The following is a 15,026-nucleotide window of genomic DNA, read 5'->3' on the forward strand; positions in this document are numbered from 1 at the left end:
GTCCTCAAAGTTCACAGGCATTAGCTATGCCATTGTTGAATGCTTTTTGTAAGTTCTGTTTAGTGGTTTTCTTTGGCTGAAGTCATTAAGTCATTCATCTATGTGTGTCACTGCCTCTAAGAAAGTATGAATCTCTACTATGATGCTCTCTCTTCTACGATGTAATACGGTAGTTTGGCTGTTTCTGAAACTGTAAGTATTGGGGAAATTATGAATTGCTCTTTAAGTCACATTACTCTTTTAAAGTATAGAAACTGGAATTGAAAATGATCCTTCTACCCATTAGCATTAATGGTTCTGAAAGTTGATTGACCTAACAAAGACAGGTTTAAAGCTGTGAGTGAAGAGATACTTGAGAGAGAAGTGCCAATAGTGGAAAGTCTGTAGATCTATGACTTCGAGGGGGATGCACAGATGAACAGAAAAGTTCAAGGTGGTGAATGGAGAATCGCTGTACTAGTTTTTGCTCACAGCATATTTTTCAAAATGTTATGTTGGAGATACTACTTCTATGAAATTGCTTTTCTTGTGCACTATATGTTGCGCTACATTTGAAGTCCCTATAAGGACTTTGGTTTAATAATGGCATTGTAGATCTTGTTCAAGTCCTTGTAACTAAATTAATCTAAATATTTGGGACTGTTGCTTTTGGGGGTGGTTGTTGCTTTGCTCAGTTCTGACTCATATATACAGAATTCAGAGGTTTAAATAGTTCATATGTCTGTACTTTGTAAGACACATTTGTGGCCTAAGAGGATACAGCTTAATGCTCTTTGGGACTTTTTGGATCCCTTGTGTTTCTTATTGTCCTTGCTTGTTAAGATTTCTCCAGAGATAAGTAGCTTTCACTTAGAGAGCATGGTAATTGTTGATATTCCATAGGTAGGTGTGATGAAACCTTCGGCACTCTACAGTGTACTATATTAGACTGTCACCTGACAAAGTTGTTTTCTCTGCAGATGATGTGTGTGTATATATATGTATATCCATTTTGAATTTTAAAATTCAAGCAGTCATCAATATCCCAAAGCTAACTTTTGAATATTTGAAATAACAAAAGAGGGAAAGCTGTCCAGAAGTTCAGTATAAAAATGAATTGATATCTGCCATACTTGGCAATGAGGATTACAGCTATTGCTCTAAGCTTCTTGTGCCTCATATGAGTCATTGGTACCAAAGTTTTTCCACAGTGTGTTTAACTGATGTGGTTTTAGGAAGACAGAGGAGGAGGTAATTTGTCTTTCCAACACAGTTTTGGATATTTCCAGGCATTCTTCTTAAAGCTTGTTATTTTAGCAGTAATGATAAACATATAACATGCTTCCTTGGAGAGAGTTTGTTATATCAGGTTGCATCATGGCACCTGCATGTGCCCATGTATTGTGAAATGACGTCCAGCAGCATTCATTTCATTTCCAGTTTAATACGGTTTACCATTTCTGCAGCTGCAAGGCCTTGTGTGAGTTTAAATATCACCCATGACAGGAAAAGAAAAGCTCAATATAGAGATTTTTTTGGAGGGAAGCAGATTTTACTAATTGTGACATGAATTGGTACTTCACCTAATCTATTAGTAACAGCTTTAGTGTGATTCACTTAGGATCTGGTTGTGATATGTTAACATCAGAAGTATATATAGCTATGTAGTAGTTGCAACATAATTTGACATTAGACTTTTCAAAGAATCAAATCAAATATAATTTTCTCGTTCTGTGCAAAAATAACCATCTGTAAAGACAGTTTTACATATTAGCAAACTTTATGCATCCCAGTAGCCCACTTACTTATCTAAATTCTAAGTTCAGAATCGCCTGTGTTCATGTATACTGACATAAACTGTAAAGCAGATAGTTCATTTATCTACTAAAAAATGATCTTTCATTACCACTGTCTCCTTTCTTGTTTTAAATCTCCCCACAATTTTCTGTGAAACTACATAATTTTATAAGTAATAAGTGATATTGAGTGAATCTTGTTTACCAGTAATATATAACAAAGAATTAATGTCAGTATGTAGTTTGATTTCCTGTTGAATTTCCATTTAGTTAAAGCTAATGTCCAGCAATGTAAGGACAGCAAAAACACCCGTGAAGAGAGAACAGAGAAGGTGGCTGAGGTGGGAGGGCCTATGATTTAGCACTTCCCCAAAGTACGGGGGAAAAATACAAAACAAAAAAAAACAAAAAAAAACCCAAAAAAACCAACCAAACAAAAAAATTCAGCTCATACAAGATGCATCTAGTGGCCCGTGTGCTCTTTAAGCTACAAAGGAAGTTTAAGGCCATATTATAATTTCTTTTATTTTCACCATGAATTTAGGATCATAATTTAGTTTTCTTTCAGTCTAGCACTTGGAAAAAATGGGGTCTTGAGAATTATGTCTCTTTGCAGCAGACTATGATAGCATAGAAGAATAATTAACAAATACAGATGAAATGTCTGTTCTAATGAGATATAGGACTCTAGATATTTTAAGAAGTTCATGTGGGTGTATGGAGACCTATTCAAGTGGTATTTTTAATTTTAATTAAGATGATGGTCACTTGGTGAATAATGACTTCATATATGCTGTAGTTGCACCTGTGTAAGTGGATTCCTTCAAAAGGGAAACAGGATTACATAATCCCTGATGAATTTTCTAGTTTTGTATATATTTTTGAGAATTTGAGGGTCAGATTAGGGTTACATGTAAATTGTAGCAGAAATAAATAGTAATGTGTGGCATTGATAACCATTTTTAGTCCAACTCGTTTCTCAAATTCCAGCTCTTTAATTATTTAAAGCATGTAGAGTTTTTGCAAGGAAATGATAATGTTTTGGTGAGGTTACAGGAACTCCCATGAAATGCACTTTCAATCCTAACTTGTTTTAGTAAAGATTTTATCTGAAAATTTCATAGGTGTTTGAACCAGCTCCAGCATTTAAATCTCACTGGCACTGGATTGGCATCCACAGGAGGGGTTTTGTGCTTCAGCAGGTATTATCAGACCAGAACTTCTGTCTTGCAGACATTCATGAGCTAATGAAAAGGAAGGAAGAAGGTGTTACAGCTACACAGATTTGAAAATAATTAACAGGAATGGAGAAAGGGAAAGCATGGGGGTTTTTTATGTTAGCAGTAGAGATGCCTACATATCCTAGGTCTAGTGCCTTTATGTGTAACATGAAAAGGTGATCTGTTTTTCTTTGTTGGTCTATCTGGGTGGTTCAAGAGGAATAATTTCCTCTTTTCCATATACTTAGTGCAATGTTTACCCTCCCCAGCCTCCTTCCCTCATATTTACAGAAACGTGGGAGAGAAAGTGAAAGGGACAGATAAAATTAATAGCTAAGTAGGCCGGAGAAGTAAGAGGCAAAATAACTATTTATTTACAAACTTTTTTTTTGTAACCATGTATTCCTACAGATTCCTTATTTTTCTTTTTCTAGATTCATACTGACTATAAGAAGTTGCACCTCCCCTTTCTTATGTCTTCAGAGGCATAAGCCTTATTTCTGATATATTCTTTAAAAAACTTTGGTGTAATCATGGAAATAGGTAGGTTCAATTTTGTGCATAGGCTGATCTCTCTTCTCCAGTTATCCAAGAAAGGCCGAATGTTTTTTTTTTCTTCAATCCACAAATTGCGCCAAAGCTGAGGTGTATATTTAAATTTCAAAGTGAACATGTTGACAAATACAGTGGGGGAAGTTTGAAAAACAGACAGCCCAGAATAATGTTAAGTAACTCTCTTTTTATTCCATTGCCCCATTCCACTGAATTCAACCCGCATTCAATCTGTGATGACATAATACATAAAAATTGAAAGCGATTTTGAAACGTGATCTATTATATTGTGGTAGGCAATGTCCAATATTAAGTTTGGAGTCATATTTGGTCCAGGGCATGTTTTCTTCTCTTTTGTATCTTTCTGGAATGTAGTTTTTCAGGTGAGCTTTCTTATCACTGAGATAAGTGCTTGTAGTAGACTGGTTATGAAAGAACTGTAATAAGTTGATTTGTACCAGATTTATACTTTCAGACTCAGACAAAGTTAATATAGTTAATTTTAACAATTATGGAGGTTTCAAACTAAGAGAGCTTTTATAGTAATTTATTATTATATAGTCATTTATTGCTGTATAGTTATTTATTGCCATTTTTCTCAAAATCTCTTGAAAAATTAAATTTAGAAATATTTTGACTAGATTTGACATAAATAAGAAAGTCAGTTGTACTATCTGTTGTGAATTTTATGAAGTGAACCCCATCTGACCCTGGAGCCAAGAAGCTGCTCCATAGGTGACTCTTTTTAATGGACAGAGTTTGAAGAAGTCACAGCTTCATTCCTATCGCCTTTTCATTTCAGCACAAACTTACTGAGGTAGTCAGTCGGTTGCCTTACAAAGCCTTAAATAGAAAAACTGAACAGGTGGTTTGGGTTCAGGAAATAAAATAAGCTATATTATTGTAGACAGGGAAAATTCTTTTCTCATTACACACTACTCGGATAGAATTAAGCAGACAGCTCATGCTGAGAAATTTGAAACTCGGAGAATGCAACAGTTAAAAAGACAGACAATAAATGCAGTAGTAATTCAGTGAAGGACCTACACAGTCTACAGTAGAGCAGCTAACTCAAAACAAACAAACCAAGCTAACACCACCCCCCCTACTTCTCCCCCTTGCCCCCCATTAAGTTATCTTTGACAATGGAAATCTATTTTATAAACCAAGCATAATGATGACTTCATTTTTCTGATTAAAGTTAGTCATCTGTTTATTTTTCCAGGGTTAGTTAACTTTATTCGCATGGGATTATGTTAGCAATTATGTTTAGAATGAAATATCTCTTCATTTTTAAACAGATTTGGGGGACTTTTAAGCTAGACTTGGTGCTGAACACATTTGAACAATAAAATCTTAGATCACTAATATTTGAAGTATTTATTTCTAATTTGCTCACCATCTGCTCTGAAATTCTTGGGTTTATATTACATGTATTTAAAGACCCCAATTCTTTTTATACTGAAATTAAAAAAAAAATAAAAATTCTGTTAACTTGGTCTGGGAGGTAGCAATACTAAGTGTTACATGTATTTTCTAAACAGTTCAGAAATGTTTTATGTTGGATTTTTACTGTTTCATGGCTTACCATCATTTTATTTGTTAAACATAACATTTCTTGGAGAAAATGGCAACTTTATTGTGGTATTTCTATGCTACTTTTTTTACTAGGTCATTAACAACATAAAATGAGCCAGTAAATTTAGAGACAGTCTTAAGAGTAATTTTAGACAGTGCTGATACATTCATATATTTTAATTTAGAAGCTCCCAGACATGAATGAATGTTATGCATTAAATTCAGCACCTGATCACATGCATGTTGGAAGGTATCCAGAGACTGGGTGAGCAAAGACTGCTACTTCTTAGTCATGCCACTGAAATTAAGATTAACTCCCTAGAGAAGACAATTGAATTAACACAGAATGTTTTATGTGCAACAAAAACAAACTTACCTATATCACTACTTTGCTTACAACTTTCGGAAGTGCAGTCAGGTACACAGTGCAGTGGCTATGAGTAAGCTGATTTTTCACATTAAACATTTGTTGTCTTTTCTTAATTGTATTTTAATGTTAAATTTTAATGGTTTAATTATGTGCACATTACTATTACACTCCAAGAGAAATATTCTGACTTAATACTGATGGCTGTTTTAAATGGTAGATTTATAATTTGGCATTTTTTCTCATTGCGTGTGGTTTGTGTTAAGCTCAGCTAAGCAAATTAGTGATGTTAAACAGAAAAAACAAAACCTGCAAATACTAATCATTTTATTTTAACTCCAGTGTGTGCATTATGCATTTATATAAAGAAAACATTCACGCCATATCATTAGCAAACAAATAATAATCAGTCAGACATGAAGTATTATTAAAAGACAAGAAGATTTTATGACGAAGACAGGAGAAATAATAGAAATTTGCAGAAGGGCTGTTGTTGTATCTTGTAAGGAATAGCTAGAAAATTAGATTAATCAAGGAGCAGACATTTGGAAGAAAGTTTGTGTGAATGCCTGACAGTCTTGCTCTTTCCCTCATTTCAAATGTTGGCAGGGTAGCATGCAGCTCCAAGGGAAATGTGCTCCTTTCATACTTGAGTAATTGATGAATTGTATGCAATATGCAAATGAGAATCCATAAATCTTATGAATGACAGCTTAATTTATGTGAGCCTTAATGAATGCAGGATTAGATTTTAATTAAATATCCTCAAAGGCACCCTGAGTAGTAGGTTTTTTTAGGCCTTGTTTTTTTGAAGACTTGTTTCACATAGAGTGCATTTTATGAAAGAAGAAAATCAGGCAAAGAACTTAGTAGAAATGTTCTTGTGTTTTAATGATAAGCATTGTTCTGTTTTGTGAAGCAAACAGTACTTCAACTGATAATAAGCATTTAACAGAATATCTACAGATCTTTTTTGTACTTCCTACACAATTTCCCAAATTTGATTACCTTTAATTGCTGCTGGCTTCTGATATTGTATGCTATTTTTAATTACAGGAAAAGTTATTAAAACTTTTCCAAAAATAAACAGTATCTGCAGAAGAATTCATTAAAGTTTGATTGGCTATATGAATGTTTTAAATGCTAGATCTAATTCCACTAAAATAAGGTGTTCCCACCCCATTTTGAAAATTGCATCTCTAGACAATACATAATGAGATAAAATGATAAATAACACAGAAGGTTGTAAATAACATTTAGCAAGCAGAATTCTAAGATAAAAGTGTTCTGCAACAGTGCCTGCTATTCCCAGCTGTCTTTGGAATAAGGGGACTGATCCTGTTCCTTTCACACCTGTTTTGAATTAGCCACTAAGGATATGGCTAGAATTTGCTTGAGTTGGGAGAGAAAGTTGAGCAAATTTTAGAAATGCAGTCATTGAAGTTGTGTAGGATGTGTCTCCTCGGCCTTATTTCACTGACTGAGATTCTCAGTGTTACTTAGTAGTGCTTACATGGCCAAGCCACCAGTCCCTTCAGGTAGTTCTCTATTCTCCTGTATGTGATTTTTGCCTTTTGAGAAAAGGAAAGGCAGTGGCATCCATTCATTGGCAAGATCTGAACGTTTTTTGGTGGTGTTTACAGCTGTCAGCTGTGAAAATTTTTTCTCTTAATAAAAAAAAAGAATAATAAAAATTTCAGTTGGCAGTTGTAATCTTCCCTGTGAAATTAAATTACTTCAGAAAATCCAGAAACTCATAATTTTTCCTTCCAGCTACAGCAGTTTATCAGTAACTCCTTTTCCAACTTTGTATAGTCAAGATTCTTCTTCCTCATTATCTCATTGGTGCTGCTCTTCCTGGCTTTAGTCCGCACTGTGGCTGCGGTAATGACAACTGGGGTGATCTTGCTGTTTCTTTTGACTGAAGTAGTAGCAAGGACATGGAGAAGGGTAAGGAAGAATTAGACTTTCCTGGTTAATGAGTAGGTATAGAGGAGTTGTTCACATCATCTCATCTCTGAGACAGACCTCTTCAAGTCAGCTGTGGGCAGGTATGGAGAACCTCTGGGAGAAGAGGACTTTGCCACAGCGCAGCAGAGGTTACTTCCTCTGAATGCTCCTTCATAGGAGGGAGCATAAATAAAAAGATATAGAAGAGTGTCAGTAAAAGAAGGTATAGGACAAATCCACAAGACAGATCTCCCAAAGGCCTGGTGGCATTCTGGTTTGAAGTCAGGTATGGAATAGCTGGACAGTTAATACAAAGTTGTGACCTCCTGCATAAAACTCTGTTGGTGTCAGTGGAACGGTGGCAAATACGATGCTGAAAAAGGGTCCTAGAGCTTGTTTAGAAAACTGCAGACCTGTACTTCACAAATAAGTAGAAAGAATAATGCTAATGGACATGAGATAAATATGATGTACTGGTGAAGAGTCAAGAATGCTTCTGTAGGTAGAAATTCTAACAGAATTAATGAATATGCAAGAAAAGGCTACACAGTTAATAAAACCTGGATTCTCAGAAAGCTTTTAGCAGGGTTCCTCAGCATGGAAATTATGCTGCCATGGGTGATTTGGAAAATACCTGTTTAAAATGTAGGAAACTGTTAATTTTTTGTTTTGTTTGCTAGCTGAGAAAGATCACTACTGAAGTCTTATGGTGGGCTGTGATAAGGCCTGTGTTTTTCAGTATCTTTGTAGACAATATGACAACAAAGGGAAGTAATAGCGCACTAAAAAATTAAATGTTAGAATTTGTCTTACTAGAAAAGACATCACTGGAGCTGAGAAGCAGACAGAGCAAGGGAGGAAGGGTAACAGAGGTCTGTAAAATTGGGAGTGGAGTGAAAAGGTCAGAAGGGAGCATTCTTCTAAAATGAGAACTAGAAGTCATCAAATGAAACTTAGAGATGGTAGATTTAACAAAATCATCTGAATCACTGCTTCACACAAGTCATACTTAAGTTGCCAGGTATACTGCCACAGGACACTGTAGGTGCCAAAACCTGATACAGGTTCAGAAAATCATAATTATCATTTAGGTGAGAAAAATCCATCAAAGACAGTAAAAGACCACTGCACAAGGTTCAGAAAATCTCTGGGATGCAAATTACTGGAGGCTGGGAATGTATCCTTATACTGTATCACTATATGGTTTTCTATACATCTTAGGCAACTGGTACTTGTCATCATCAAGAGACAGGATACATGGTTAGGTAGGTCTATGGTTTCACCTGGTATGGATGTTCTTTGGTTGCTGTAATATGTGTTGCAGCCCTTACATATTCTTAGAGACATGCATGGGATATAAAGAGAAAGCACAGAGCATTGATAACTGACCATGCACTCTCAAAAGTCAACAAGCAGATGAATTCTCAAATTGTTTGATGGGAAAAGGAAGAGTGAAAGTGGGACTGGCATGAAGAACAGCATATTGGAAAAGAATACATTTGTTGACCATTAGCCAAATATAGAAAATTGCTATCAAATTGGAGTGTGGATGAATTATAGTTTTGGACAGTTGAAATAAAAAGGAAGGGAAGAGCAAGAAGTAAAAGTGACTTTCATTTCTATTCTCTCATTCTCCTCCACTAAAATGGAACCTAGATATGTGTCCTTTTCAGAACTGTAAGTAATTTGCAGTACTTTTATGTTTTAAAGACAGGTGTCAGAAGACATCTTTTTTCAGTTATTTTAACTGAATGCTGACATTTTCTTTTCACAAACTTCAAATGGTAACTTGTGTCAACAAAAGGCTGTACAAGTTCCTTCAGCTCCGTGAAGAACTTCAATAAGCAGCTCCAGTAATGAACCCATGTGTAGTAACAGTTTATTAGTTAATGAAGTAGCAAAAGGGGGAAAGGAAGATGATGATGCATTTTCTGTGAGTATAGCTCTTTACAGAAATTATGTTTAGTTCAGAAATGTCAGTGTTACACAGCCTGCATGACCTGTTTCAGATGTGGCTTTGTGTTTACAGTGTAAACTTTTACAATGTTGGTTAGATTGGGCTTTACGAATGAGCTTTGAATGATTGCTTACTGTTACATGCCTAGAGATTCCATTCTGGCTAGTGACTTCCATTTGTGAAATACAAGTGATAGAAATGGAAAAAAAAAGTCCCAACTTTTATATTGAGTTAGTTAACATAGACTTAGATTGGTTTTATTAGTGGATGCATATAAAATAGAAAAACCAGTTGCCTCCCTAGAGAAATAAGAAGAATAATGTATCTCAGGCACTGAAAGTTCTAATTTCTTCCTATATGAAGATTTATATCTATATATCTGTATGCATACATACATATATAGAGAGTTTCATATATATTTATCCATCTATCTATCTTCCTATATTTCTTCCTGAGGAAATTGTAGAAATTCACACAAGAACTTTGAAGCCTGTAGTTATGTGGCACATACATTTTATTCCTTGTATACTGATCTTATTTGCTCTTTCTATGCTGAATATGAACAGTTACTTCGATTTTAAAAGTAAAAAGGATGAATGAAGGTGAAAGAATAAGGGAGGGTCTTTGAATTCAAAATTATGAGATCCAAATAGAATTTCGTGAGATAAAATGTATCTGTAATCATATTTAACAAACTGTAATTCGCAGCTCAGCTGTACGCTACGATTTGTATCAGATTCACTTCCTACAATGCATGTTTTTTCCAAGAAGACCTGTACAAAGTTTATAACAAATAAATTGTTTAAGCGAAAATATGTATGGATTCTCTGCAGTGCCTGAATTTCACATTGTGAGAGTAATCAGTCCCAATATATTTGCTCTATTTGTGAGAGGTAACTATAAGATCTCCTTGAAAAAGGACGTTTTTACAGATCTCGATTTGGCTTTCAGCATTTATGAATTTGAATTGACATCCTCAGCACAGTGCCAATTCCGCATGGCTAGATTCATTCCACAAACAGAGTTTAAATGGGTGTGTATATACTGCTAAACTCACTGGGGCAGGGTTTTGTGCGAGCATGAAACTGTTAACCTGGTGTGGTTTTGGGAAGAAGGCGATTTTAGCTGTGTTGTGCCATTTGGTGTCTTGACTAGAGAAGTAAAATCGTCTGGTTTATTTACCGGTATAGACAAAGCCAAATCATTTTGCACTCAGGATAGCTTTTACTGACTGGATCTGGGGAAGAAGCACCACCACTCTGGTTTTCATGAGGAACCACCAATTTTTCCAGTCTCACAGGAGCAGAATCATTTTGCCGTGTGTGTCCTTGGCTTGGAGGGAGCAGAAAGATCTCTACACTGCTTAAATCCCTCAGCCTCTAGATGATACATCAAAATTCATCCTCTTCCCCTTCCCAGTCAAGAGAAACATAACTTTTGTTTGTTTGTTTGTTTTGGTTTTTTTTTTAGGCAGGGATTAAACCTCCACCTTGTTAGCTGGCAGTTTTACTGGTTTCATAGAGAGGAAGCCTGAGAACTAGCTGAAGTAAGTCAGTGGGCAACATGAGTGTGCTCTTTCAGTGAAGATAGCCACCTTACAGTGGGAAAGCAAGTATGTGGCCACCACGTCCAGAAAGCTAATTATTCTCTCTTCTTCAGCATTGGAGAGACTTCATCTGGAGTACTGAGTCTAGTTTTGGGCTCCCCAGTACAAGAGAGATGTGTATGTAGTAGAGTGAGTGCAGTGGAGGCCACCAAGGTGGTCGGGGGGCTGGAGCACATGGCCTGTGGGAGCTGGGACTGTTCAGTGTTAAGATGAAGGCAAAGCGAGGATTTTGTTGAGGTCTTCAGCTACCTAAAGGGGGGATATAGAGGAGACAGAGCCTGACTTTTCTCAGGGGAGAGCTGCAAAAAGACAAGGGACCAAAGTCCCAAGTTGCAATAAGGAAAATTCTGTCTAGATAGAAGGAAAAGTCACCAAGAGAATCATTAAACACTGGAACAGATTGCCTAGAGTGGTTTTGGGTTCTCTAGCCCTGGAGATAATGGCAGCTCACCTAGACAAGGCCATGAGTAATCTGTTCTTACTGATCTTTCCCTGAACAGGGTTTGGACGAGATGAGCTCCAGAGGTCCCTTTCAGACTAAAATGTTCAATGACTGTGAGTTAGGACTAGATCTGCCTTCCACCTCCTATATTTGTCTTACACCATAACCACCATATTTACAGCTAATTTCTGTTCAAATTCATTTTTGATTTGACTTCTCTATTTTAATGATAAATTTAGTTTTGGTAAGTTCTAAGCGTACTTTGTAATGGTACCTTATAATGGGTGGAGTTAAAAAGTCTGTACTCTTTTAACCACCTTGTGAGTCCTTGTTTCAGCTTTGTGTATAACAAAGAATGTTACTGCAAGCAAAAATTTAATTTAGTTTTGTTGAACTTTGCAATTTTTTAATGTGCTCAGCTTTTAGATGGGGAACAATAGGCAATGATATTCCCTGGAACATATTATTTGAAAAGTTTGAAATATGCGTCTTGATTTGCGTACATTATCTGTTTGATTACTTTTGCTCTAGGCCCCAGTTTGTTCACCTCTAAAGAGGTAAGTGCTACTGAGTTGTTTGATTTAGCATTTGATTTTGCCTTGATGGGATTGCAAACACAGACTGTGTTCTTGCATACAGTAATAATATTGACAAACTACAACATATGCATTGCACGTAAAGGATTTTGAAAAGTTATAGTAGGTGATGCTGTCTGTGTCAAAGTGTTATAAACCACCTAATAATCTGATCATAACTGACATGGGAGATGCTTTTATAATATTTACAAAACCATGATAAGATGGAGTAATATGGCAGTTAAATTTTAAGCATCTAGTAGTATTTTAAGCATCTAATAGTAATAGAACCCTGAAATTAAAATAAGTGTGAAGGCATTATATATAAATTGTGGAAGGTATTACAGCAATTTTGGACAAGGCTTTGCAGTGATTATGTGTTTTCATAGACAGGGCATAGTGTCCCATGTACATATGTATGAATTTTAGTTCAGGAAAAAATGAAGCAGGTGACTTAATTCATGCTTTATTTATGCCATCAGTACACATTTCAGTGGATAACTCTGTATACGTCTTTGGTAAAATAATGTTGGATGACCTGTTTCCTTTGGCTTCTGCAAAAACTCACTGATACTAGAGTTGAGCTTTCATTCTCCTAGTTAGCTGTGCTTTGGTGCCTGAGTGTAATTCCAGTGCCAGTGCCATAGAATCATCAGTATTATTTTAATTTGTTGTTTAGTGCCAGGTTGGTATTTTCAACTGGTGTTTGTATTGTAAATCCTACTATTATATTACTATTATTGTCAAACCTGAGTATCAGACCCAAGCAATGTTGGAGGCACTGAGGGAACGTGAATAAACCTAATTATATTATTTCTCATGAGCCCTCTTTTCTTCCTTCACTCCTTTCCAACCTCTAGAAGCATGTGTGTGATGAAGATAAGGCAAGAGCTGGCCTTTGTGCACAGCTTCAGTAACTAAGCAGCTCACCAATTACAGACACATTGTATCTCGTGCTGTAGTTACAGCCTTCTAGCTATTTAGTCAATGTGAATACTCAAGTCAATAGAATTACTAGACCTTACCAGTATGTAGAATATTCCATGAATCAGTTCAAAATGTAATCAGAAAAAGTAGAGTCCAAACATGTATCAAAAAAAACCCCAGCTAGTCATCCTGATTTTTCACCCATTTAAAACAATGTAAGTAAGCTATAATTACATTAAGCACAAATAAATAAAATTAATTCTGCAGAAGTGGATCCAAATAACAAAACCAAAGCCCATGGTCTTGTGAAAATGCTTCAGAAATTCTCCTCTTCAACCTGCCATATTGGTAAGAATTTCAAGTGCTGGCTAGAAAGGAGACCAACACTTTCGGCATGGTCGATTGCTGCATAGAATTGAAAGGTTTGTGAAGGTCTGATACGTAGCTTTGTATGGCACATATGGAGAACTTTTAGGTCAGAAGGTTTGAAGCATTTGTTGGGTAACCAAAATGTAGTAATTATACATGCAATTTGGTGGTTTTTATGGTTCTTGACTTGCCTACATCATACAGAACTTGGTTGGTGCCAGGTAGGCTCGGCAACAGCTCTGAAAGGCATGAGTCATTGGCAGTAGTTGGCAGATCCCAGAGATACTGGTACGTATCTGAGAAGAAAAAAGTTCTTGACCTCTTTCAAACAAAGCAAGAGGGAATGTAAAGATCAAAAGTTGTAACAATTCCAGCCCCTTTGCTACCCAGTTTTGGTATATTTTCAATTTCATGACATCATCGGTTATGTGCTTGCTCATTGGCCATCTAAATTGAAAGTAAAGATTATTAAAAATCAGAATACATTACTGACATTTCTAAGGCAACTGTTGTCTTGCAATATCATGGTGGCTTGTATTACCCATTGTGGATATTTCTAGCTGGTACAATAGAATCATAGAATCAGCTAGGTTGGAAAAGATGTTTAAGATCATCAAGTCCAACCACTACCCCAGGACTGCCAAGACCACCACTAAACCATGTCACTGAGGGCCTTATCTACACGGTTTTTGAACACTTGTTTTGGGATTCACTTTAAATGGAAGATTTGTAGCTTTATTGTAGAGCAGACTGATGTACAGAGGTGGGAAGCTGTTATGCAACTGCCATTGGCAAAACACACCAAATTTTTCTCACCAAGCTGCTGCTGCTGCTGTAGGCAATATAGGGATACCTGCTATGATTCACTTAGAAAATGTTATGAAACATAACCTTAGAAGATCTGTTCACAGATACCTAGAAATGAAGTTGCAGGGATATGAAAAAATATTTCATTCTTCTTGTAACTATTGTTTCAAAGCAGACAAAACAGTAATTGAGCAAAAGAGATTAAAAAAAAATCTATATCCAGAGCACTCAAACACAAAATTAAAATGTAGTACTGCTTACCTCATCTGTTTCTAGTTCGTGTTTACTGAACTATTTTCTAAATTTCTCTCCCCCTAATATTGGGTCAGAAGCTTCCTTGAACCTACTGCTGTGTTAATTAACTCACTAAGAATTTGGTATGAGATTTATGCACTGTTCTTTTACAGTCATTGCCCCACAAACAGCAATGAAAATACGATGTCATAGACAGACTCATTTTCAAAATTCTGTGTCGACAGGACAGACTGTATTCAACCAGCTTTTGTATAAAATCTTGGATACAAATCATTACTTTGTGAAGAAAGAGCTTGATTTCAGAGTTTTGGAAAAAAAAACCCACTTTTAGTACCAGAATGAATGCAAAAAATACTTAGTTTTGTAATCAAATAGTACTAAGGATTCCATAGGCTAAAGGTGTGTTAGTTTTTTGTATTCCCTTTTGATACTCAATTTGTATTGTTGGATCATGGCTGTTTAAGTTTACCTCTATCTATAGCAATCTCTTAAATTTTCACATGAGCAGAAGAAAATACCTATTAAATATCCTTTAGGTGAGTTGTAGATTTATTATGATTGACTTGAAACATTAAAAAAAGGCATCCTGTACAAATATATGTGCATATATTATGCACTCAGTTTTGAAATAGAGATCCTTTTGGTT

At 35.8% G+C, this 15,026-nt stretch overlaps 1 protein-coding gene across 1 annotated transcript in view; it reads left to right on the top strand.

Moving 5' to 3' along the window:
• The window catches only part of DACH1 (dachshund family transcription factor 1), a 377,909-nt gene that overhangs the window by 116,646 nt on the left and 246,237 nt on the right, over nucleotides 1-15,026 (top strand).

This window comes from Strigops habroptila, chromosome 2 (genome assembly GCF_004027225.2).
Source record: "Strigops habroptila isolate Jane chromosome 2, bStrHab1.2.pri, whole genome shotgun sequence".
Classification (NCBI taxonomy): Eukaryota; Metazoa; Chordata; class Aves; order Psittaciformes; family Psittacidae; genus Strigops; species Strigops habroptila.